Source organism: Rhinatrema bivittatum, chromosome 1, assembly GCF_901001135.1.
Source record: "Rhinatrema bivittatum chromosome 1, aRhiBiv1.1, whole genome shotgun sequence".
Taxonomy (NCBI): domain Eukaryota; kingdom Metazoa; phylum Chordata; class Amphibia; order Gymnophiona; family Rhinatrematidae; genus Rhinatrema; species Rhinatrema bivittatum.
Genome location: NC_042615.1, coordinates 373,947,826 through 373,975,441, shown reverse-complemented (window position 1 = coordinate 373,975,441; position 27,616 = coordinate 373,947,826). Strand labels below are relative to the sequence as shown.

General features: G+C 40.4%; 1 protein-coding gene across 1 annotated transcript in view; it reads left to right on the top strand.

Annotated features, from left to right (window-relative positions):
- Positions 1-27,616, top strand: part of ADGRL3 (adhesion G protein-coupled receptor L3) — a 2,126,115-nt gene that overhangs the window by 1,777,422 nt on the left and 321,077 nt on the right. The window lies entirely within an intron of this gene.

Genomic DNA, 27,616 nt, shown 5'->3' with positions numbered 1-27,616 from the left:
CGATGGAGAAGGTACAGAGAAGGGCAACCAAAATGATAAAGGGGATGGAACAGCTCCCCTATGAGGAAAGGCTGAATAGGTTAGGGCTGTTCAGCTTGGAGAAGAGACAGCTGAGGGGGGATATGATAGAGGTCTTTAAGATCATGAGAGGTCTTGAATGAGTAGATGTGAATCGGTTATTTACACTTTCAGATAATAGAAGGACTAGGGGGCATTCCATGAAGTTAGCAAGAGGTACATTTAAGACTAATAGGAGAAAATTCTTTTTCACTCAATGCACAATTAAGCTCTAGAATTTGTTGCCAGAGGATGTGGTTAGTACAGTTAGTTTAGCTGGGTTCAAAAAAGGTTTGGATAGGTTCTTGGAGAAGTCCATTAACTGCTATTAATCAAGTTTACTTAGGGGATGATTTTCTTGGGTTACGCGCGTAGCTTTTGAAAATCTGCCCCTGCGCACGCCATTTTGCATAGGCTCGGCGGTGCGCTCAAGCCCCGGGACACTCGTATGTCCTGGGGTTCGCAAAAAGGGGCGGTCTGGGGGCGTGGCCTGGGTCGTGGCAGCGGCTCGTGGGCAGTCAGGGGGCGTGGCCAGGGGTGTGGTGGCGGTCCGGCGGCGGGGTCTAGTGCTCTGGCACAGCGGCTGGGGGTGGGGTTGAGTGCTCCGCCACGCACTGTGCCTGGATTTTATAACATGCACACGGCAGCGCCGGGTTGCACGAATAAATCTACGCCCACGTGTAGATTTTAAGATCTGGCCCTTAGGGAATAGCCACTGCTATTAATTGCATCAGTAGCATGGGATCGTCTTGGTATTTGGGTATTTCCAGGTTCTTGTGGCTTGGTTTTGGATAGTGTCGCTTGAAAATTAAGGATGTGCTGTCATTTTTTATTTGTTCAACGTCATTTAATGTGTGCTCATTTTTTTTAATTATTCAAACTTATTTGAAAATCTACTGGTAGCCAATTGAAATTTTCCAAACTAATGGAGATACGATCTGACATCTTCAACCCATTTATCTGAGCAGCTGTATTTTGTATGTAATAGAGCAGATGTTCCCAAACCTGTCCTGGGGCAGCCCCATCCATTTGAGTTTTCATGATATCTGCATTGAATATGCATGAGAGATTTGCATGCACTGCCCCATTATGTGCAGATTTCTCATGTATATTGATTGTGGGTATTCTGAAAACCCGACTGGTTGGAGATCCCCCAGGATAGGTTTGGGAACCACTGTACTAGAGCCTAATAAGTTTCTTGTCTAACCCTGCCAAAAGGGCAACTAATAGGCTCAATATAAGACCCTGAACTAAAAGGATCAAATCTTCTCTGGAAAGTTTTGAACAAAGGTTCCAAATTAATTGCAGTTGCTTAAATATTGTTACCAAATTCTTCATTTGATTTTGCATATCTAATTCTGAATCCAAAATTATCCCTCATTTTTTTCAATTCTGAACATAGCGATATATAGACCGACTCCATAGAGAGGCATGGTTTCTCTACAGACAATGCGGTCAATGAGCAAAATTTATTTGCTTCATCTGTCACCAGCTTTCAATGAATTTTAATTTCATTAGATACAGCATACATTCAACCCCAGCTCAATAATCATAGATGCCAGGGGTTCCATATAGACATTAAATAGAAGCAGAGACAAGACAGAGTCCTGTGGCACTCCATAATACTGCAAGATGCCAAAATGTAATTTCACTAACTGAACTTTTTGTATTCTTTGATCCAGAAAGGATCCTATTCATTCAAATTTATTTATTTAGTTACTTAAACAGTCTTGTATTCCGTATCTGCCATCAGGTATGTCCATTACAGATTCCATAAAAAAGTCAAAAAGTACATAAAAATGCAGTAATAAAACAATAATTAAATGAATATATAACAAAAACAATAAGATATAAGTGATATTAGTGGTGATATAAGTGGCATGGCAGGCAGATAGAGTGGTAGCAGTCATCCCTGTGGTAGTATAAAGAACATGGCAAGTATGTATGTAGTGGTTTAAAGGGCATTGCAAGTAGTCATGTGGTAGCAATTTGCAAGTTCCCTATGGTGGTATAAAAGGCATGGCATGAAGGCATCTGTTAGCAAGTTCCCTAGGGTGGCACTAGAGATATGTCAGGTAGGCATTTGCCAGCAAGTCCCCTATGGTGGAATTATGAGCATGGCAAGCAGGTGTGTGCCAGCAAGACCCTTTGTTGGAATTAGGAGCATGATAGGGCAATGTAAGGAAGTTCCCCATAGTGGTGTTAGGGGTATGGCAGCTAGATATAAGGCAGCAATTTCCGTATGTTGATGCTACGGGTATGGCAGCTGGGCATCAAGCAGCAGCAAACATTACAGTGACTACAGAATTAATACATACTTTACACATTGCAAGATCCATATACCTGGATCTGCAGGGTGTGATAGACTGTTTTAGAAAAATACTTCACTGTGTTACATAGTCTCCTTGACAACATATCCTGCCAATGTCTGACATGGCACATATGACTCACTAGGCTGGCTGCTAAAAGCTGTATTATAAAAATCCCTAACTGAATTGCATCTGTTATTAGTCATAAACTTTAAAGGCCATAGAAATGAATGAAGGAAAAAAATGAATGAAACAAATAGGATGTGTTTAATTTAGGGGCCCCTCTTTATTTTTTTTTTCAAGGACACATGAAAGAAACAAATTAGACCCAAAGTGTTTTGCAATGCACTTTCATTTTAAACAAATGTACATTCCTAGTGTCTTCACCCTCTTTCTGAACAGTTTGATGACTCTCTTAGCCCTCAGTTTTGCTTGCAATGCATTTCCACAACTGTCGACCTGCATAATAAAATGATCTAGCATGTGTGCTCTGCAATCTCTACATACTGGTAGTTGGTAATTCCAACAAACTAGCACCTGAAGATCTCAAAGTATGTAACCAGTATAAGGTGTAAGTTGTACAATTAGCATCAGAACATAATAACTTATAAATAATAACCCAAATTCTAAATTTAAACCATTCATCTCACTAGAAACCAGTGTAAGGAATTTTAAACTGGCATGATATATTTATGATATCTAGCTTCACTGATCAACCTGGCAGTAGTGTGTTAAACTAGTTGTAATGCATGCAATGACTTTGCTGGAAGACCAACTTATAGGCTACTACATTAATGTAAATCATTACATATCATAACACTAGGGGTTGTAATACAATCTTAAGTAAATCAGGAATAAGATATTCCTGAATGGTTTCAACAATTTCAACTTATAAAATGGAACCTTCACAAACTTTTGAGCCTTGCCTCCCAACCTTCTGAAAAAGACTTAAGACTTTGCTGTTTAAACAAGCATTTCCGGACTCCAACTAATTTTCACCCCATCAACATCTATAATGCAGCCATTTCAGCTCATTTAAATAACTTTCACTGATGTTAATTCTTCCTATTGTATTTCTCTCTTCTCCTAGTTTGATCATCCTTGTTCCTTGTAACTGCTTTCTTTCTTCACACAAGTTCCAGTTTTAAGTTTATTATGCACCCCCCTGTTTAATTGTAAACCAGCATGATGTGATTGTATCATGAATGCCGGTATATAAAAACCTTAAATAAATAAATATTGAATGTGGGATCTAAATGATAACTAAGAATATAGGTACAAGTCCATGTTCTAAACTTGTTAGCAAGGATATTGAATTCTTGTCATATGGAATACTCATCACATCATCCTTTAATGAGTGATTACCTACCAACAACATTCTTGACTTCTGGACATTCAGTAGGAACCCACTGTTGTTCAACCAACCCCTGATCTTAGGAAAGCATTCCTGCACTAAAAACTATGGAAATGTGCCATCATCAGCACAATGAATATATAATTGCATATCATCTGCATAAATGCATTATGTAATTCCAAATAACTTGATCAGGGCACCAAAAGATGCAGATATACAGTGTACTGAATCACACAGAGAAGAGTTCTGCCCCTTGCAGCATACCTACTGACAGTGTTCTCCATGTGGAATGAACAATTTCTATATGGACCTATTGCTTTTGGTCCCTGAAAAATGAATTAAACCAGCTGAGGGCAGTCTCTCTATACCAGTATTACTTAATTGAGAAATCAGGATTTCATGTTTTATAGTATCAAAAAAGACACATTGAGGTCAGTATTCAAAACTAAACATTTAAATGGATGTCTTGGAGTTAGATGGATAACTTGGTTAACTTAAGAGTTAGATTTCTAACTTGTGAGTTATGCATCTAAATGGCTTAGAATATTGACCTCAATATGTATACCTGACTGCCCTGATCTAATTGCTCATACAGTTTGTCTGTTAATGATAACAGTAATAGCTCCATACTATGGTTTCTTCAGAAACCAAAGGGGTAGATTTTTAAACCTACACTCATGCGTCCATGTGCACACGCTTCCCGGCACACACACATGGATGTACCAATTTTATAACATGTGCGTGCTGGCTGCCGGTGTGTGATCCCCCAGCACAGCAGCAAATGGCCACTATACCGGCCACCTCCAGCCCCTCCCCACCCTTTGCTAAGGCCCGGTTCTTATGCGCATATCTCCCGAATTTTAGACACACGGGTGATTTAAAATCTGCCCGTAATTATACAGCTTCTTTTTGTGTTATATATTACAAGGAAAATTATGCCTCATGACTATCAGATGACCTATTTTATTAATTGACCTGCTTGTTATGGGTTTAGTAACTGTCAGTAGTATGTAATCATTATTGTATCTTATAGGAACAGTTCTGCTACTGCTTTATTTTCAATATGCATGAGGTTAAGATTAAAACTGAATGATGTTCCTACTCTAGTCCCCTTGTTCTGGTAAGCAGAAGTATAAATAAATAAATAAAAATAACATTACAAAGCAAAACAAAGATTACAGTAGTATTCTGAAAAAAATATATTCCATTTTTCATATTACTGAACTTCTTTTGGAAATGATTGCTTATGGTTAATATAAATGGTGTACTAAGTTCTGGTCAATAAGCAAGAGGAATCACTAAAAAGTTGTGTTCACCAAGGGTTATGTTGTATTTCTTAGTGTCGTGAAAATAAACTTGGGTTCATTCAGTATCTGATTGATGGCTGATTGATTTTCTTTTAATCAGTGATAACGTATTAGCTATGTATCTCACTGTCAAAAAGAAAAAGTAAACAGTATGAACTGCTGACCAGAGGAGTAATGATTTATCTGTGTTGCGTTTGGACAGAGAGTTAAGAGGATCTATTCCAGTCTGAATGAAACTCTACTCAATTAAGACTGATGTTAAAATCCAAGTGCTCTGTGACAAATCTCACAGCTGCCAATACAGCCTGGACAGCTCTGCAGAAAGGAATAGAAATTCCTTTCCTCTAGGCACCTGTGACCTGTCCTTTACAAATATGCAACATTTAAGTGGCCTGTTTCGCATGGAAAGCCAGATCCATTGACGACAAACAGACTATTGTGCAATATCCCAGCCTCACCTAGAATCATATAATGAGCTCTATGCCAGTACTCAACACATGCAAACATAATGTATCTATATATTAGCTTTAGAGAAGAACATGCAGTAATTGTGTCTCTCATACATATTACAGGATATCAGCTCAGTAAGATTTTCCTCCTTGGAGTGCATATAGAGTGTCCCAAAATGTATTACAATTAGAATATCAATTACACAGCATGTATAAATTTTCAGGGATTGAATACATAACATAATGAAACTGTATTCTAAAAGTAGTAAAGGTTGAAATTGATATTAAGTAATTATTGTTGATCAAGACTTTGGATTTTATCCTGGTCTATGAAAGGATGCCAGATTAAAAAAAATATTCTTGTACTCTAAACTAAGGATCATTATTTTATCATGTAGTTTGAAGAGCCTTGTTTCAGGTTTTTTTGTTGTTTTTAATTCAGTTTATTTTAGTAAAATTAATATATGCCAAAGGATTGCATAGCACTGAACAAAATAACAAATTTGAGTCTGACAGGTAGTTGTATTGGTTTTACTGTTTTCTATATTGCTTGGTCTGCTGTTCATTTACAGGGCTGTTATTCCAATTACAATACTGTAAGTATCTGAGAGCACCTCTGAGCAGTTTGGCAGATTGCTGATTCCCTTCTCTGGAATCTACATACTAGAGATATTTATCTTATATAAAACTATTAATCAATTCTGTCCTTCTGTGATTAAAGATTTTCCTTACATGCTATTTTCAAGCTTAAAATTAACCTTATTATCAGGATTCAAGATAGGACATCACAACTACCTAAACATTAAGGTAAACCTCCTCTCACCAGCACTAGTGAGAATAAAACCTCCTCTCACTAGCACTAACTCGTATGCAATAATGGAATGTAAACACGAATCAACCAACCTCAAACCCTCTCTCACTAATTCCTGCTGAATATTTATCATACTATTACCATTCACAACTGTGTCATATTTATTCATTTGATTACCTATGTACCGTTTCATAGTCTTATTTTTTCACTTGCTATTCTAATGTATCAATAGGCTGAAATGTAAATATTGTGCTGTTCAATTTCTCCCCTTCCATCCCAAGTTTATTTTCCTTGTTTTTTGTAACTTTCCCTCTCCCTTTTTCTGATTCACTGTATTTAAAGTTCAAGGTTCTTATTGAAAATATTGTTTTTTACGTTACGTTATGCTTTACACTCCTTGTTATTTGTAAACCGGGTTGATGTGATGCCTATCATGAAACTCGGTATAACAAAAACAATAAATAAATAAATAAATAAATAAATTTAAGATGTTTTACATTAAAATGATAAAAAAAACCACTTTAAAACAAACCAAAGGGATTCCACTTTCTCACTGTGAGGCAGTGTCCCTTGTGAGCATGTGCAGGACCAGGCTCGGAGCCTGGTCCCTTTATATTCCCTAGAGGGAGAATATCTATGGGTGGGACCCTGCTGGGCGGGAGGTTAATGGAGGACAGGACGTGCCTAATATAGGGGAGAAGAAATTGTTGAGCCAGCGGGGAGACGATGGGCCCCGTGGATCTGGGATCAGGAGCTCCAGTAGGAGCTGCAGACCTCGCTCTGGAAGAGAGTAGGCAGACTTCTGGGAAGTGCCTAAGGAACTGGGAGGTGGGTACAGTTCTGGGAAGTGCCTTAGTGTGCAACTTATTGAGAGTGGAGAACAGGCAGATTTCTGGGAATTGCCTCATTAGCTGAGACTAGAGAGTAGTCTTTGTGTTTGTAACAGTGTTTGCCAATCCTGACTGTGTTAAGTGTGGCACTGTAAGTAAATGCACTGAAGTTACAACAGAGTCTGAGTGTGAGTCCTCTGGCTGTATCCAAGTCCTTGACAGCTCGAGTGCCACACTCACCTTTTTCAAGCTCCACCCTTCCTTTTCCTTAATAAGGCTTTACAGCTTTAAAAACCATCTTTATTACAATCTGACCTACAATTTGCATCCATATTCAGTCGTCATCCTTAATAGGGGTGTGTATTCATTTGAAATGAATGGGCAAAGTGCAATGAATGAGATATAAGAACATAAGAATTGCCATATTGGGTCAGACCAAGGATCCATCAAGCCCAGTATACTTCTTTTGAGTATAGATACAAAACTGCCTGTATGTCAGTTCATAAGATAAAGGATTATTAAAATCTGTTGGGTCCTAATTTCTAGAAAAGTCCTGAGCCCTATAAATTTATGGAGGTCTGGCCTAGTGGTTCGAGCAGCAGGCCAAGAATCAGGAAATTTAGCATTCAAATGATGCTGTCTCTCTCACAGATACTTCTCATGACTTTGGACAAGTCAGATTTCCTTTCATTTTCTGATGCACCAACTCAGACTGTACTCCCTCTATGGGGCTGGTACCTACCTGTTCTTCCTGAAAAGTAAGTTATCTTGAGAACAGGTTTGGAAAGGCAAATAATTCAATAATTAAAAAAACAATCCCATATATTTCATTCATATTCAAACTTTATAAAAGCTAAGATGGTAACATTTAGACAGGCACGCGGGAGCGTATGTGCAAGCGTTCATTGGCTCGCACCCAGGGACACAGCCATTTTATAACATACGCATGCTTTAAAACAGCCTGAACGCACACACCTGGGTGTGCAGTTTTAAGTGAACATGTGCCTGTGCGAGCACATTCTACTTCTACCGCTTAAGTGGGAGAATTTTAAAAGACACGGGCTGACACCATTTTCAGTTTTACCAGTTTATTCCCAGTTTGCCCAGGTAAAGGCTAGGACTTCCAAACTCCCCTTAATTTAAAGTCCGTTAAAACCCCACTGATGTGTTTAGTTTTTTTTCTTTTATGACTTACATGCCATCCATAGCAGAAGCAAAGTTACACAACTGGGGACCCCGGCATGTAATTATTAATGTGCAAATTTCAAGGTGAAATCCAGGACTGACTATGCCCATGTACAGTACACCGCCTTTTTTCTGAACGTTTCACTTGTGCACATAGCGGCAAGTCCACACATACCACGGGCAGCTTTTAAAATCTACTCGCCACATGCTGGCCCAACTTGTCTACGCATCTCCCGGTTTTAGTGCACCAGACGTTTAAAATTCACCTTTAATTTGGGCCACTTTGGTGGCTATTTGGTTCTATTCTGCAGATATTGATTTCCATACATACGTTTTGTAAATATTTGAGTTCTGTATAATAGAAAACTAAATGTTTATCTTCAGATAAAGAGTAAACATTTTTCATAAAGTCTTTACATTATATGCAGGATAATGTCTCCTGTTTATGCCGAACCCATGAAAATGACTGTTTTTTTTCTGTGAAACATTCACCTTTTTGTCTGAATTGTACAGCCCTAATAATGAGATATATGGATTATTATTTTTTAGTTTTGACTGCTACTTTGCAAACTATTTGCAGGCATTTTTTCAGTCATCATGATGTTTACCAATGCTGAAACACCAGAAGGCTCTCTTGGTCAAAGCTCACAGTTACAAAGAAAGGACAGGTTATGCAAGTAATTACTAAAGCATTTTCCCAGAAGATTTGCAAGCTGCTACTCATACAAATATTAGCACTTTTCAAAACAGATGCACCTTTAAAGTACAGTATCCTGGGAAACACATGCAACTGGAAAACATGTTCAGTGCTGATAGGAAAATGTCACTTTTGAAATAATAATGTGTGAAAAAATAGCTTGAGGGATGCAAATGCTGATTATCAACTTATAGTTCAGATCTTTATTATCATTTCAAACCAGTTACTTCATTAAAAGTGCAGTGATTAATAATGAAGCATGAAAAAAGCACTAACAGCATACAACTGGTAAAGGGAGACATGTTTTTGAAAGATAAATATATTTTTGGATTCATTTTGCAGTGCCTTAACATTGTCAGAAAGTTCTTTGGTCATGTATGCAGACTAAAAAAATACCCTGCTAAACAGAGCCCTCAAATGGTATTTGTGAACTAATGGAATCAATAAAACATTGTACAGGAACAGAATTACACATTATGGTGCAAGCTCACTACAAGGCATGCACACAAAGTTGTAGATATTAACTTTGTAGCTGCGAAATAAGCACAATTAGAGGATAAACTTCAAATGGCTGCACACGTGCCCATATATGCATGTATATGGACACACAAAACTCTACTCTTGTATTTATAATCTGTGTGTATATGATATGCACCCTGCAACATACATATGCATGTGAAAAAAAAAAACACTTGAATACATAGTAAACTTATCCTGATAAGTTCTGACTTATCTGGCTAAGTAGCAGCACCTATCAGGATAACTTCTGATTTATCCAGCTAATTAGTAGACATGTGCTTCGGATAAACATTTCGTGTCAGGCTTCTTTTCGGGCCCGCCCCGCGAGAATTTCCCGTGGTTCGTGGTTTTTTTTTTTTTGGGGGGGGGCCGATTTTCTGGTTAGTGTGCACTATCGGGACTTAGTGCACACTAACTCCTAATAGTGCACACTAACCTGGCAGAGTTAGCGCGCACTATCGGGAGTTCGCGCGCACTAACTCCTGTTAGCGTGCATTAATTAAAAAATGAATTTTTTCTGACATTTTGGAAAAAAATTAATTGTTTTTCAGTTCTCCCGAATCATTCCAAATTAGGCAATTTCGTTGACTTGCCTAATTTGGGAAAAACAATTGCACATCCCTACTAATTAGCAGCAGCTAAGCCTTAAAATGCTGCATATCCAGTTAAGTCAGCTAGCTGAATAAACAGGGCTTTTTAGACTTATCCGGCTATCTGATTTAGCTGGATATGTAGCATTTTAAGACTTACCTGGAAAAGTAGCCTGTGTTACTACCTAGCCAGATAAGTCAGAATTTGTCCAATAAGCAATAAGTGCTGCTTCAAGATTTAGCCAGATAAGTAGAGTGCACCTGCTATACTTGCATACTTTTTCCATCTAACTTAAAAAATATATGTTTGGAGATATTACCTGCATAATTTACACACAATTATCACCCCCCCCCCCCCCCCATTATTCAGCTTGTACACATGTAAATTGGGAGGTTTTCTAACGTCGCAGCAGTGGAATTTCCAGTTATACCAATTAGTCTACCAGTTCACCCACTCCATCTGCAGGTCACAGAGAGCCTCCTGGCTCTTCAGCCTCAGCTCCTCCTATTTCATCCAGATACCCTACCCAGTGAGTATTTCACATTTAAGGATTTTACTATCACTTTCTCCAGATACAATGCAGGTGTGAATATGCCAAATTTACATGCATAAACAGCTTGTAAAATAGCGGCATGTGTAAATGTAGGGCCCCCTCCCTGGAACGCCCCTGGCCTGCCCCCTTATTTTACCCCTGCAAATATCATTGTGCACCCTTCCTTACATTCGCATTATGAAGTTCAGATAATAGCATATACATGAGGATATGCTATATACATGCATATCTGCTGGATTTTTTGCACAGAACTCTTTGAAAACTCAAATTTTAATGTCAAAATAACATTTTTATCAATTAACTATTTGTCATATCCTGGGCTGTTGTTTGTCAAGCTAAGAATATTTACATTTGAGGAAGAAAAGTACAAACTCTTTCAAATATTTAAGCCCTGCTCATTTAAAAACCAAAGGCAAATGTACTACGCTTTATTTATTTTTTTCCCATAGATGTATAAAGGGAAAATTCCTTTAGTACATCTGGTATCTAAGTCACTGTCAAGATGGGGAGACTGGAAGGAAGCGAGAAACATGTAGAAAGAGGAGAGGGAATGCAACTCTTTTTACCTCAGTAGACCTTGTTTTGGTCCAAGTTGTTTCCTGGTTAATGTAATCATAGTCTACCCGATTTGAGGGCAGCATTTGATTGGTTCCCTTTGGGTTTACTGTTAAATAATTATCATGATGAGCTATACAATTTCAGGAAGTGTTGGCTGATTGCTACCTGAGCAGTTGTAGATTATGAATCCTATGCTACAAGTCTAGAGTTTCTATGTGGGTTTATTTTGTGTAAGTGAAGGGTGATGGTGTAGATACATTAACCAATATAATAATTTTTCATATTGTAAGATGAATTTCATGTTCCCACATTGAAGAGTGAATGCAGCAGCATCTGTTGGGCTCTTTGTAGACTGTAACATCAGACTTTAGATAGATAAATAAAGGTGAATGTGTTTCTGTTCTCAGTCCAAACACCAAGGCTCCTCATTTTGATACTAAAAGTTTAGTAATGCAAAACAATTTTACATTATATGTTGTAAGAAAATTTAAATCAAATAAAATAGGGATGATAGTGGAAATCACTCAGTGTTCTATTGATTAGCAGTGAAAAGGCAAAAAGCATGCGTTATTAGGAAAACAACTACTTGCCTTTTTTTGCAGCTAAAAAACAGGGGTAATTCAAATAAAAAGAAACTTAGCAGCTTTTGTTGCATGCAAAGCAGTTCTTTACTATGCAAAATAGCAATGCTTGCAAAAAAAACATTGTGGGCCTCGCTGCTCCTCAAAGTTAACTGCAAATCAAGAAGTGCATTAAATTTTGCACTCGGAACATCAAGCTAATAGGGTTATTCATCAGATCACGTTAGGGCCTTATCATGGGTGTTAGGGTCCTTACGCCCACGATAATGCCATAACGCATATGATAAATAATGCATCGCGAGATAAGTATGCAAATTTTAAAAATGTTGTCAAAAGGGAGGAGTTTGGGTGGAGTGGAAAATGAGGGGTGTTTAACGTTGCATGAGATAGGGTAACAAATGCTGTTGCACAATTTAATGCTGGAAATAACTACACCTTTTTTCTGGGTGTTTTGGTGTGCGTTATGTAAGGAGAAGAGAGGGGGAGAGAGAGAGCCTCTGTGGAGGCCCACTATTTCCTGAACTTTTTATACCACTGTAAGAAGGGGTAGGTTTTGTGGGTGAGTTGGGTTTTAAGGGGCAGTTTAACATGCACAGTCATATGTACAAACAGCATAGTTACCTTCAGTGGAGATTTAATGTGATTTGGAGGGCTGGAAGGTGAAAGAAGAGTAGATTTGTACCATGTCATCAGAATAGACATACTTACAAAAACAAGAAGGACTAAAGATAATAAATTAAGATGAATAATCAAATGAGAGAATGCAAGATTCTCAAAACAGCTCACTGACTAAGAAATAAAAACTATCAATTCATTTCAATTATCCGTAATATCTGCCATATGTAGTAGATTAATTTAACAGATACTAGAAAACTTGACTTGTTAATGCCTGCCAGTGAATACCACCACTGTAACCAATCTTTGTTTGTTTGTTAAGTTATAATTATGAATGTCATTTTGTAAACCATTGTATGGAATGACAGCATATAAAATGTCTAAATAAATAAATAAAATACCTAGCTTGATTGCAGCTATGTAGATAGTTCATCAAGCTAGGGGAGAGAGAACATGATACAAATCTATTCTTTTTTCACCTTCTATCCCTCCAAATCACATTAAATCTTTTAACTGTGCTGTTCGTACATATGACTGTGCATGTTAAACTGCCCCCTAAAACCCGATTCACCACACAAACCTCACACTGAGTTTATAATGCCCTCTCTTACAGTGGTATATAGAGTTAACTTTTTTTCTGAGCCTCTCTATCTCTCTTGAATTTTATAGCAAAATGATGAATCTAGGTCCAAGGTGCCTGGCAATGCTCACCACAAGCTCCAATTGATACAAAGACTCTAGCTTTTCCTTTTATGCTGCCAATTTCATTCCTGTGGCAGCCTGGTGGAGATGATCCCATGGCAGTGGTAGGTCTTTTTTGGCAGCTGGAGAGAGAACTCCCCCAGTAGAAGACACTTCTGCTGCTTACAGGTCCAGAGTAGGGTGGATAAATCTTGATGGAATACTGGACCAGCCTATTTCAGGATCTGGGCACCAGCATTGACATTTTTGGCATTTGATCTTCAGTTTCTTACCATTAAATAGCACACAGAATGGTTTTATTTTTTAAAACGATGAATTCCAGTCCATTGATGCCCATGTCGTAGGAGATGGCTCACCTATCTGACCAAACCTCCACTGCCAGAAGAAGGTCATTTCTTGTCGCTTGCAAACATGCATGCCCATGCACCATAAGGACCTTTGAAGGAGGCCTGGGAATGGGGAGAGGAAAAAAGGAAGTAGTACATACTGATGCAACTCCTTTCTGCAGCATCATAAAGTACATTAATACCAGATTTGGCACCTAAATACCAAAAACAGCAGCTGAGAACTGAGAGTCATGATGCTTTTTTAGGTGATATTTGAGTCTGAGCACTAAATGCTCTGACCTCCTCCTACCAGTCCAAAAAATCTGGTGGTCTGTGGTGCCGTGAAAAAGTTCCTCCCCCACTCACTTCCAAACCATTAGACACATGAATATGTAAATGGTTCAGCCACACAGTTTATTCCCTCTCATAAACTCCCCTCTTCCTCCAAGTTTGCCCAATCTTCAATAAAGCCCTCCTCTATGGTTATCCCATCATCTCCCACCTCTCTGAATTTTCCACATCTTACCCCATAGCCAGCAGGGTCGTCTTGTGTAAGGAGCCAGTCCCCAGTTGCTTCTGTCCTACCCATGCCCAAATCCAAAATGGCACCAGCTGACTCCAGGCAATCTTTTTGTCTTGCATAGGAATTTTCTTGTAGTAAAACAGTACATGAATGCAAGCATTAATTTTTTGCCGTAAGTTAGTAAATTAGCCTTCAATGTGAGAAACCTTTTTTTACAAACTGCTGTAGTTCACAGACATCCTTCACATTATCATATAACTTTACCATATGCATACACATTTTTATGTGATAATTATATTTCTGATATTTTTATGTTTATTATATGGGAGACGGTAACTTTAAAACGAGCACTCGGGTGCCCATACACGCACATATGCGTGCAGCGAGCAGGCGTACACTGAAATTTTAAATCATCCATATATTTTCCTTAGGGCTTTTTCATCTTTAACGCACACAGGTAGGTGGATTTTAAAACATGCTCATGTGAAGAACATTTTCAGTTTACTAATTAGTCCACTTTTCCCAGTTCATCTCAAAGTCATCCGCACCTCTCTGGTTCTTCAGCCTGCACTCCCCCCAGTTGAACCAGACCCCTCACCCAGTCATTCTAGGCCTAAACAGAGATTTATGCAGACTTAACACCTGGATTTAAAATACAGATTTGTGTGCATAACTCTTGGCCCCACCGCTGAATGCCTCTGACATGCCCCAATTTTGCCTCTTTTCTTAAGCACATGCAATATGCGTGTAATTTGCGACTTTTAAAATACATGCTGCTCATGTGTAGCCCATATACTTGCATAGAAGGGCCTTTTAGTGCAAGCAATCCTTTTAAAATTCACCCTTGGTTGTGTTACTGTTGTATTTTAACTTCTTTTTATTATGATTAATTTATCATTGTTCTCCACTTTTATATTTTTGACTGAAGACGGAATAGCAAATTTTAAGAAATAAACAAGATTCACAGTCATAAACCTTTACCACAATCTTTTTTTTATTTTAAACAAAATTTAAAATCCCATATATTTTTGAAAGTCATTTTTTTCAAAAACTATATTTAACAGAAAATTAAGAGGTAATCACTACTCTGCCACCTGTACCTATTGGTAGCTTGAATACTTATAATCACCTCCCCCCAAAATAGAGGTTTTTTGTGGAAACTGGAGAAAAAGTGTAAAAACAGCAAAAAAATGATGGAAAATATAATTTCAGAACAGAGTTCTGCTAGCGATCATTGTTTTGGAACCTTTTCTAACTCAGAGGCAGAAAGTAATATGTTACTCAAGATCCATGCTGAATTCCATACAACCAGCAGATCACAAACTCATATAACCCTGTGAACCCACCCCACTGCATGCATGTAAAGTTTTACATCAACCTGTTTCCAGCATTGATACAATACATTGCCTGCTAAATATGGTTTAGCTCTTGCCAGTTCAGTTTTGAAAGGTTTAATTTTCCTCACCCTTCCTTTCTATACCCCTCTTCTTCAACTTTCAAGCTCAGTCATCTATTGAGTGTAGCTGTCTTATGGAAATCATGATTAGAGATTTTCTTCATTGTGATATGATAGGCCCCTTCTTTGAAGTAATGGATTCTGTGTAAAGATCATAGTAATGTTTTGATCTGTTTGTTTCTTTTATTAAAGAGAGAGAAAGTTAATTCCATTTTGATAATGGAACTCACTGCCTATTGAATTAAGATTATCATCTGGTATCAGTAGTTTTCAAAAATAAAGACCTACCTGTTTCAGATAGCCTTCAATCCAGAATCTGCATCCAAATTTTAAATTGTATCTGATTTTTCAGATTAAAAAATAAAACAGGCTTTTAGGTGGTTAGAGTGTTACTCCAAATCCATTCTTAATTTGTAATGCATTTTATATGCTGCTTTTTCTTACCTTTCCACTTTGCCTAAGTGGTAAACAAATAGTTCTAAATAAGTAAAAATACTTTTTGACAAAAAAAAGTTTATTTAAGCAGATTTGTGTTAGCGTACCACACCTTTCTCAGTTTATTCAAACAGACATCAGACCTGTTACTAAGTAATCTTATGTTATTGCTCCATATTTTTGAGAGTCAATATAAAATAAGATTGCAGTGCACGAAGGTTTGGCTGTGAACTTTGGTACAATACCTGCTATTCCATTACTCTCTTTTGGAAATTGCATTGTATTCCATTTCTAAAATAAGGCATGAGAGACAAGAGTATCTCTGAGCACGTGAAGTCTCCTACTCTTTAATTATCGTATGATAGACATCAATCCCTTCTCCTGCCATGTTGATAAAGCTGAAGTTCTGAAAGGGTTTGATTGTTTTTGATGGGCGCTGACATTGTAGCAGAGTATATCAGTGAGCAACTGACACTGATGGAACTTTATCATAGTCAGGCTACGAGAAAGATAAATTAATCCAATTTTTCTCCAATCTGGCTGAAACATTTTCCATACTGCAGTGTAGACAGTATTTTGACTTGATTCACTTTCTCCATCGTTTGACACATCCGTGTTTACGACTGCATGAAAGTTCCCTTGCATCAACGCTTTTGCAAAGAGTATAAAAATAAATGCTGTCTGTAACGCGGTAATTAAAACAGCCGTGCTCACAAAAAAAAAAAAAAAAGAAAAGAAACAGATAATTCATTTGTCAATTCTGACTTTTATTTCATTTTGGGTGACACATTGATGCTTAGAGATTTTATGAGCACCTCCAAAGTAGTCCATCTCAGTGTTATGAATTTAAAATCAGCTGGCGTGCTGCTGAATATGATACAGTTGTTTTAGTGGTACAGCCTGAAAAATTAAAGAAGGGAATTTGTGAATCAGAGTTCATGACTCGATATTCCAAAAAATATGTAAAACTCCATTCCCTCCCTCTCCCATATATCGTAAACTGTACTATTATGGACGTGTGATTTAGCAATAAGGACAAAAGATAATGAAACAGAACCAATAGGCACATTTGTACTTTTTGCAATGTAGCCAGTAACAGTGTAATGCTAATTCTTTAAATTGGATATAAGATTTGCCTCTTAAAGCTTTTATCCAAATAGTGTTTTTACAGCCTTCACTTGTTTATATCCAGTTGCACATCTTTAGGTTTACTTCCATCTTGATGTAAAACAATGGCAAACAGCCTTTTTTACTAGCTATTTTTGCAGGGGTAGCCAACACCAGTCAAAAGCCAAAACAGGCTAGTTTTCATGATATCCACAATGAAGGCAATGCATGCAAATCTATCTCATGCATATTTATTATGGATATCCTGAAAATGAGGCCTCTTTGTGGCTCTTGAGCACTGGAGTTGGCCAACCCTGCAGTATTGCATCTGGGACTAAGTACATAAAGGACCTTTTTCTGTTTTGCACTTTGGCAGCAAATCACAATTTAGATAATGATTGCTTCTTATAGCCCCTTATCCTGCAGGAATGATCCCATAGCCCTGCACCACCATTGCTTTGTGTAACCAGCAGATTTGTTTTGGTACTAGGCTAATGCATTTCTCAGCTAAATTCTTGCTTCGTAAACTTATTTTGTTTTCTGTTACAGTGAGATGCAGATAGACATGCCGTATCAATTGTGGGGTTTGTATGTTTGGTCTTCGAAGGGGAGGGAACTGCCTGAATGCAATCTCATATAAAACAAACTGAAGGGATGATACAGTTTGACTTGAAAGAACAGAACTACTTTCAAATTTTATACGAATCTGACACATGATTTGTCATTACCGTGCTGCATTTAGGTGCATGCCAGCTATTGTGAACCTTGGTAATAAACACCATGGCAAGAAGTTCAGGTTTTGAAATTTCATGTCTGAGTCAGTGTGATGAAAGCTGAGTGAAAAACTGGGTTTTCCTCTGACTTTGGCTCTGATAAGGTTGAGTGGTCCAGGCTGGGTATGAGATCGGGGAGCTAATATGGGAACAGAATGGTATCACAGCTGACCCGCCACTTGCTAATTTTCACTCTGTGTTTCTTTTTTCATGCTGCACAGAAGACATTTCAGGTTAGCTTAACTTCCCTCTGTGTTGGAGGCTTAATGATCTCATGCTTCTCTGCCTCTTGTATTTATTCTTTGTTATATCATTACTGGGACTGTGAGGCGTGTGAGCCCTGTATTGTTCTAGACTTACCCAGATACTGAGATGGCACATCAGAATGGTTAGCCTGGGTCCACTCAGCTACTCCCTTCTCTCTAATCAAATTCATTGGTGGTTAATGACTTTTAAAACCTTCAATAAGGAAAGGCGGACACTTGAAGAATGAGAACTGCTCTAAGCCCCTTTCTTGCTTGAATGATAGAGATCAATAAGGAGCCCTCACAGAAAAGTACCTACAGTACCTGAATGTAATCTGCTTTGAAATGCCTGAAAAGCCAAATATAAATAAGATTAAACAAAATAATGGCTATATTTCTTTACAAAATAATTTATGCCATAACACTTGAAGCTAGGGATTTGACTGGCATAAAATAAAAAGGTAAGAGGGACAGAAATTCACTTCAGTTTTTAAAACTAAAGGTCCACGTGAATTTTTGTGCAGTAGTTCCCCTTTTGGGGAGACTAAAACCATAGGATAACCATATACTATTTTAACATTTTACATAGTGTGAAGTATGTTACAGAATTTCCTAGTGTATTTTGATATTTTTATAGGTAACTAATTAGCAGTAACCAAACAGGGAAGAGACGGGATAGTCATCATCTCTGATGTCAGTGTGACGAAGGAGTTGGAAAAATAGTATGTTTGGGTGCGTGAAGAAAGTTGTCTTTAGTAGAAAAAGAGAATATTACTTCTTTACAGTGAGATCCCTCCTCAGTAAGAAGGTAACTTTAAAAAGGGTGAAGGGGTGCCCATATACCAGATACACTGCAGTTTTATATCCTGGGTGTAGATACTCATACATGCTATAAAATAGTCCGGGCGTGTGTGTGGGTGTGTGCTCCTAATTTTAAGAGTGTTCGTACACAGCAGGGAAATGGCTTTAAGGCGCACAAGTGAAGGAGTTTATAACAGGCACAGGTCCAGGCCATGACCAATTTCACCAGTTCATCCACCAGTTTGCCCAGTGTTCATCTAGGTCCTCCAACCCCCCTGGTTCTTTAACCTGCGCGCCCCCCAATAGCCTCAGACTCCGCAAGAACATCATAAATGCCTTTATTCAGACATACACCTGATCCATAGCAGAAGTAAATTTATGCTGCAATATACCTGGATGGGGACCCAGGCATATAGCTACATGCACACTTATCTCTTGGCCATGCCTTGGAACACCCATATTTCGCCCCCTTATTCTGATGCAAGATAATCACACATCAGTACTTGTGCATGTATGTGGATGGCTTATAAAATCTAGTGGATATGCGCATCTGCAAGATGCATGTCTATCTCCCGATTTTGGCATGCGCCCATCTTTTAAAATTCACCTTTACTTGTGCTAAATTCTGGAGACTACATCTAAAAAAGGGCATTGATAATTTTACCTATTTGGCTCTATATTCTGGCTGTCTCAGATTAACTGGGCAGCCCAGACACCCGTGGTTCTATCCCGCTCCCTCCCATCCAAGCCGGATACCCAACATCACACAGACACAATGAAAACTTGAGTATTAACTGGGAAGCAAATGACCACAGCTGTTTATTAGAGTACCTTAACAGGGGAATCCTGCTTCCACTGCCTAATCTCAACCACAGGGCAGGTGCCAATATCTGTTTCCTTCCATCCAATCAGAAATGGGAGGGGGTGGCTATGCTCCCTGTTAGCCCCCAACCAGCAGCGGAGCACCGTTACTGAAGGGGATCCCAGCAGGCTGCCACACAGCAGGCCCCGCTGGAGCCCCTCACAAACATGCCTGGCTGTCGATTCATCAAGGCTCAATCCCAAGGCCTGACATTTATCATCAATGGCCAATTGCCAAGTGGTGGCCCCAAGGCCCCTCTCTTCTTTACTGCCACCTCCCTGCTTCATATACTGCCCCAGCATTACAATAGTCTTTTCAGGACTTGGTCGCCGCCACCACAGGGATCCTGTCATGTGTGGGCCAGGAACTAACATTCCGCCCCCCCAGGATAGGCTCCCCCCCCATACCAAACAGCTACAGCTCCTGCATTAGACCCATGAATACTCTCTGCAAAGCCTGCAGAAACAAATCTCCCATGTCTGATAATTACACTCCATCTGGAGCATACAATTCTGCATGATACGCGTCCACCCACATATGCCTCGGATAATATCCGCCCAATCATTGAATGGTTTTGGTTATCTGCCGATTGAACTGGAGGTGGTATCTTCACTACCATCCAATGCCCAGCATTTACCACCAGGGTATGATTTAAGACCAGCAGATTCTTGAAGATGGCCATGCTAAAACAATGTGGATCAGGTCAACCCTGATCATGTTCAGCAGTGCAAGGCTGGCGCTGCTCCCCAGATCATTGCCACAAGGTGTATGATAATGAGGTCTGGTGGTGTAAAACCGGCTCTCTCCGCCTGCAGCATGGGCCAGAGTTGGTGCCAGCACATGCCTCCTTTAACCAGCCATTTGATGGTCCAGCTTCTTCCCAACAACCCCAGGTTGAGCCCAAATTTCCCTTTCGCAGCCCTTCTACATGCATACTTGATGAATGAGTGGCCAATGATCCATGGTGAACAACAACAGATGGCAGCTGCAAGCAAAAGTAAACTTAAGTCTTGGTACGGTCCCGACCCGGCGGAAGCACAGGGGAGCCATCATCATACCTGATGTATGACGCAAATGCCCTAGACCTCCATCGTCCCATCTGTTATATGACAGACTGTGGCAGACCGTCAGTAGTGGCACTGGATGTGGCTCTGACGTGGAATGAGTGATTTCAGAAACATTCACTCTGAAGCCTGGCTTTCAACAGCAGTTTCTTAAAGACTGCAGAGAACTGGTATCTGCTTAATGGGCATTTGTCCCAGTGCAATAAGAACAAGCCATTCCCTTTTGGGCGTAATGCTAGGTAAAGTGTCACGGCCGCAACCGGACATGTTATCAGACCTTTAACTGCTGTCAAAGTGATGACTTGACCATGCACCCCTTGATCAGTCTTAAGACTGTCTCAATTTTAAGCATAGTGTACCATTCGAGATGCTGGCGGTCCTCCCGTAGCAAGACACACAGCTGTGATGCATTCCACGATGGCGCTGTGAACTCGCTAATGCGCAGGGCACCGAAGAATGCAAGCATGAAAGCGACTCAGAATAGTGTAGTCTCAAACTCACTCACTGCTATCAAGGGCAGGATACTCCACAACAACATCAGGAGGTCATGGGTTAGCAGTCTCTGGGTGTCATGCCGAGGTGTGGATTCCCTTGCCCTGCCAAGCATTACTCTTTTGACCGCAAAGTACTGCTCTGCTCGGCTGGTTTCCAGCTTCGTGAAGAATGCTAAGGCAGCTAGGTACAAATGAACCATGTTCCTGGCAACCCCTGCTACTTGGTGTATACAACGTAGCTAATCAAGAGATCCTCAGGAACCTGGTGATTGGACCAGCTGTTCGCAATGAGGAACACCTTCAATATGTTGTATTTGCAAATGTAGGAATTTCAGGTGGATGGGGTGAGTAATCTTCACCTCATCTCATACACTGTCCGGTTCCAAAGGACCATAGCTCTCTTCCAACCTGCTCCACTCGTGGCGCCAGCTTCCTGAACAGAGACCACTTGCAATGAGAGAGAGAATCCGCTATGTCATTGCACATTTCATGAACATGCTTCACCCGTGCCATGATGTTCGTGCACAAGCAGCACAATACAAACTCTCTCAGCAACCTTGACACCAGGAGTCAGTTGGAAGTCTGCTTATTTATCGACTGAGCTACAGCTGCATTGTCGTATCATAACACTACCTGTTGATGACCTAACACCTCGCCCCAGATGTGTAAGTTGACTACAATAGGGAACAACTCAAGAAACATGATATTCCTGGCTAAGCCAGTCACTGCCCATTGGTCTGGCCATCATTCTGCGTACCAAGCACCATTGAAATAAATGCAAAAATCAATGCCTCCTGAAGCCTACCGCTGAAGGATCTCCTCAACCATCACTGACTCTCACTCCCCCACCCCTCCCCAATCCCTTCCCCCCACCCAACCACACCCTTTCCTCTCCCTCTGGACATACCAGGCTAATAACTGCCTAGGATAAACCTATGTTTTTGTATCTTACAGTTTTTGTTGATTTATATATTTATCTCTCTCTAATTGTTTCTTAGTTTAAACTCTGTACTGTCTTCCATTGCCCAGGTTTTATGCTCCCTGTTTAATGTAACTTTACTTTCTACCTTGATGTTAATTGGTTTCCCCTCAGTTACATTGTAAACCGGTACGATAAGACCTAGTCTTGAGCATCGGTATAGGAAAAGAAATTAAATAAATAAATAAAATAAATGTATCAGAGTAAAGCTAAAGGACATCGCTGCTGACTGGCCTAGCAAGCCACATTGAAAAACTATTGACATCCTTGAAGAACTTGGACCAGAAAGCTAAGTCTTACTTGATTGACTTGCTTATCTGCAAGCAGTGGTGGTCATGAACCAAACCCACTGTGAACCAGATTAATCGGTGCAGAAAGATTCTGCCCATGGGGATAACTTGCACCACGACGGCCAGACTGCCTATGAGGAACCTCATGTGCTTCAGCATGACTTTCCTACTTTGCATGGTGAAAGACACAATATCAGTCAGTTTTACTAGCTTATTGCCGGGGAGTCTGGATTCCAATCGCGTGGAATCGAGCTCGATTAGCAGGATAGTAAGTACCGTCGCTGGGCCTTGAGACTTGTTTTCTGCCAATGGGATGCAAAACCTCTGCACCAGCTGGTGAACTGTGTTGAATAGCCTGACTCATTCAGTCATACCCCCTCTTCCTATAAACAGGAAATCATCAAGGTAATGGACTAGAGATGCTAGTCCAGCAGCCTATGAAGTAGTCCAATGTGTAAGAAGGTGCTGAATGTTTAAAAGTAGGCACACGAGATTGAGCATCCCATTGGCAGACACGTAACAGAAGTTCCCTCAAAACTGAATCTGAGTAGTGGGAAGCTGCTCGGGTGAACTGGGAGTAGATGAAAAGCAGACCCAATATCTGCTTTTTGCTATGAGGGTGCTCTGTCCTCAGGACCTCAGCAATTCTAATGCAGTGTCAAAGGGTGAGTACTGTACTGAGCAGTATTCCAAGGGGATATGTTCATTCATAGAAGCTCCCACAGGATGCGATAAATTATGTATCAGGCTGTACTTTCCAGGCTCCTTTTTTTGGGATCTCTACCAGGGGAGACAAGATAAGATGATCCAGTGGGGGCTCAGTGAAAGGACCAGCAATCTGCCCAAGCTGAACCTCCTGATAATGCTCGCCAGATTGCATGCCGAAGGGGCATTAACCACCCTGCCAGATTGCGGCTGACCTGTATGGGGAATAGGGAAACCATCTCAAAAGCCACTCAGCAAAGTGTTCGCCCCTACCCTGTTAGGGTAACATGCTAACCAGTGAAGCATTGCCTGCCATTTTACGGGGGTTGGACAGTAATCCGTCCCCGCCCTCTACTTATCCTTTCACAAGCATTTGTTCCCTGGGTTAGGTGCTATGCACTGATTACAGACATAATTATACCTTCAGTCGGTAGCAAAGCAGGCTCCATGGTTGAATCTCCAGCAGACATCATTGGGGGTTTGCAAGCACTTGGCTTGTACTCCACGTGCCTGCTCGCTGCAAAAGGACTGCGTGCCTGCTTTGGCATCGAGAGCTCGTGCAGTCATTTTTGTGAACCAAAGGCTGATGTCCTGCCTTCCCCAGGACATAGCAGACATGCTGGCCATTCTCTCTCGAAAGGCTTCGTTGTAATTCAGCTAAGCAAACTCGCTGTGCTCTTCATAGCTCCCAAAATGGTGTCCAGATACGGGAACAGGGGCTGCACTGCAGCGGGCTCCATGAGCATGATCACAGAAGCCATTCGGAGGATTGACCATACCTAGCTTACAATCTCCCTCTCTGAGAGTTTGGCTGCCTCCAGCTCCTTTTTCCTGTCCTGCTTAGTCTGTCCCTGCTTCCTATGCCCCTCCAGCAACTGGAACAAGTCAATATAGAGTCTGTACCTGATACGATGCCTGAGGGTTTTGGGCACAGCTTCCCAAAGGTCATGCTCCTCCTCGGACAGTTCCGGGGGGGCATGCGGCCTCCTCCTGGCCTAATTTATTTGCCATGGAGGAGGAACGCAATGTTCCCGAAGTAGAGGAAAACCGTCCTGGATGATCCGCTGCTTAGGGAAGAAGTTGACTGCTTGCACCTTGCTCATTTGCGTCTATCTCTTCCGCTGCGCTCCTTTCAAAAAATCTTCTGTGCTCAGTGAAGCAGACTTACTGAGCTCCTCAGTTGGCTGTGGCACTGGATCGGTATTTTGGATCTGCCATCAGCGTCTCTGCAATGGGAGTCAGCTGAGTGCTCAGATGATGAATACAGGCATTGGCTGTGTGTCTCCTTGCCTCCTGACTGATGTGGGCTAGGTGAAAGCACTGCAAGGGGCTCCTTGTGCCCATGCCTGTACTTGATGCAGCCAGGACAGTATTGACTGTGCTGTCTTGATTCCCCATTACTATCAGGAAATGGTGAAAAATCCTGATAGGAGTGAGGAGGAGAGTAGTAGGACCATCTGCCCACATATACCGGGGGTCCCACTCGAAACTCCTATCCCTCCAATATTGCGCAAAGCCGTCCGGATCCCTTGGGGAGTAAACTTTATCAGTGGGTTTCTGATATGGCCTGCAGCATGGACAGGGATTTTCATGGAGGAGCATGGAAGTCAAGCATGAAGCCGGCCAGGATGGAGACTTGTACTGAAGCTCCTCCCTTAGGCTGCACCCACTCATACCACTGTGCTCATGAGGATCTGCCGAAGTATGTTCCACATGCCGACCGAGTTTTGCGTGCCTATTTCTGGTACCAGAGTAGAAGGAAGCAGCGTAGCAACTTCAGGCGAGAGACCAAGGTAGACCTTGCTCTATTCAGCTCTGGGCCGCAACATCTCAGTGTTGGACTCACCAGAACTGCTGCTGCCCCTCACTTGGGCTTTTCTTTCTTGGTGTCTTTTTTTGCGCAGACGTATCTGAATTCTGCTAGCCATTTCGAGCCCTTCCTGACACTGGACCAACCAAGGGGAGTGATGTCAGAAGTGATGCCCTGGCATGATAGAAGGAACCCTGAAAATGGTGCCAGCCAGACACGGCCAGCACCATTACCACCAACCATCACTGGAGGAAGGGGGGAAGGAATACCCCCTTTGGAAAAGTTTGGTAAGCCCAACCCCGACATGGTTGTGGCTGCGCCACCACGGATGCAGCGGGTACCCGGTTATTCCCAGCACCCCTGATCCTTGCTGCGGTGCCTTCCATATCTCAAAATGGAGTACAATAAAACATAGACATCATGTATTGTATAATATTCCACGCAGAGATCACATCACCCCAGTTTTGTAACACTTACACTGGCTACCAATATCTTACTGAATTATATATAAAATTCTCACAATAATACATAATTTATTACATAACACCAATTCAGTATGGCTTTGCACACTTCTGAGAATCTGCGCAACTATGCTCAATGGAAAAATGCATTCTGGAAATACCGTCAGTAAAACTAGCACACTTGGAATTAACCCATAAACATGCTTTTTCAGTGGCCGGCCCAATCCTCTGGAACGCGCTTCCAGAGGAATTTCGCTTAATGGCAAACACTAAAGAATTTTAAAAAGCTTTAAAAACACATCTTTTTACCGTAGCAAACAAAATCACTTAACAAGATTTCTACTATATTGTTAATAAATCTGATTGCATTTTTATCTAACTTTACTGCTATGTTGTTTTTAGCGTTAGCAAATGTAACTCAATGATGAACATTGTATTGTTTGTATTGTTATTTTAATTATGTATGTTATTACTTGTAAACCGCTTAGCCGATTAGGTCACTGCCCAATTTGCGGTATATAAATTCTTTTAAATAAATAAAATAAAAGCATAAAATAGGCAGACATAATACTGAAATAGTCATCTACTGCCACATCAATGGAGCACCTACATAATCCCTCCATATATAAGAACATAAAAACATAAGAAATTGCCATGCTGGGTCAGACCAAGGGCCCATCAAGCCCAGCATCCTGTTTCCAACAGAGGCCAAACCAGGCCACAAGAACCTGGCAATTACCCAAACACTAAGAAGATCCCATGCTACTGATGCAATTAATAGCAGTGGCTATTCCCTAAGTAAAATGATTAATAGCTGTTAATGGACTTCTCCTCCAAGAACTTATCCAAACCTTTTTTGAACCCAGCCACACTAACTGCACTAACCACATCCTCTGGCAACAAATTCCAGAGCTTTATTATGCATTGAGTGAAAAATAATTTTCTCCAATTAGTCTTAAATGTGCTACTTGCTAACTTCATGGAATGCCCCCTAGTCCTTCTATTATTCGAAAGTGTAAATAACCGAGTAACATCTACTCGTTCAAGACCTCTCATGATCTTAAAGACCTCTATCATATCCCCCCTCAGCCGTCTCTTCTCCAAGCTGAACAGCCCTAACCTCCATCATCTTAATAAAACTATCTCCAAGAATCATCATTCTTTTTTCTAATTGCAAGAAAAACAGGAGAGAGAGAGCAGAAAACCCAAGCTGAAAATTAATAAGTGTTTTTTTAATTTATTTTAAAATCTTTTGTATGCCACCATTCAAAGAAATATCATAGTGGTTTACATGAAAACCATACATAATAAAAATGCATTACTAATAAAAAGCATAAAATAAGAATAATACAATTGCAAATAAATAAAAAGAGTAAAAGTGATATAAAATAAAAAGGATAAAAAAGTACTACTAAAATGAACTCATTTCCTTTGTTTACTGTTTTTATTGTAACAACATCTAGCAATGCAAACAGGTGAATTTTAAAAGCCTGGTGCACGACAAAACCAGGAGCCTTCCCGTGCCAAGCAGATTTTAAGTCATCTGCGTACGCATGTAGATGCCACTAAATGCACAAATGAAAAGTTCCAAAAAGGGGTGGGGCTCGGGGTATTCCTGGATTTCACCCTGAAATTTACCTGCACAGAGGTGCGCCAGGGTTTCCTGTCACGTAGCTTTAGTTCTGCTATGGATGGCTTGTAAGTCGTAAAACAAAAAAAATCTAAAAACAACAGTGGGGTTTTAAGGGTTGGGGTTAACAGGGGAAAAGGGAGACAATTAATCTAGGTAGCATGGAAGTCCTATTCCTTACCTGAGTGAACTGGGAACAAACTGGGGTAAACTGGTAATGGCATTGGCACATGTGCCTTTTAAAATTCCCCCGCTTACTTGGTAGAAACGGCATTTGTACACACAGGTGCTTGTCCACTCAAAATTGAGTGCACATATACGTGCAATAAGGCTGTTTCATAACGTGTGCTTATACATGTGTATGTTATAAAGTGGCTGTGCCCCTGGGCGCGGGCCAATGAACATATGCACATGTGTGCCTGTGCACCTGTTTAAAAGTTACCGTCCCTGTTTTCAGAAACAACATAGCCACTACGATTAAGGAATGCTAACACAAAATCCATGGTTTCCATACATTTTCAGAATAAGTAAACAAAC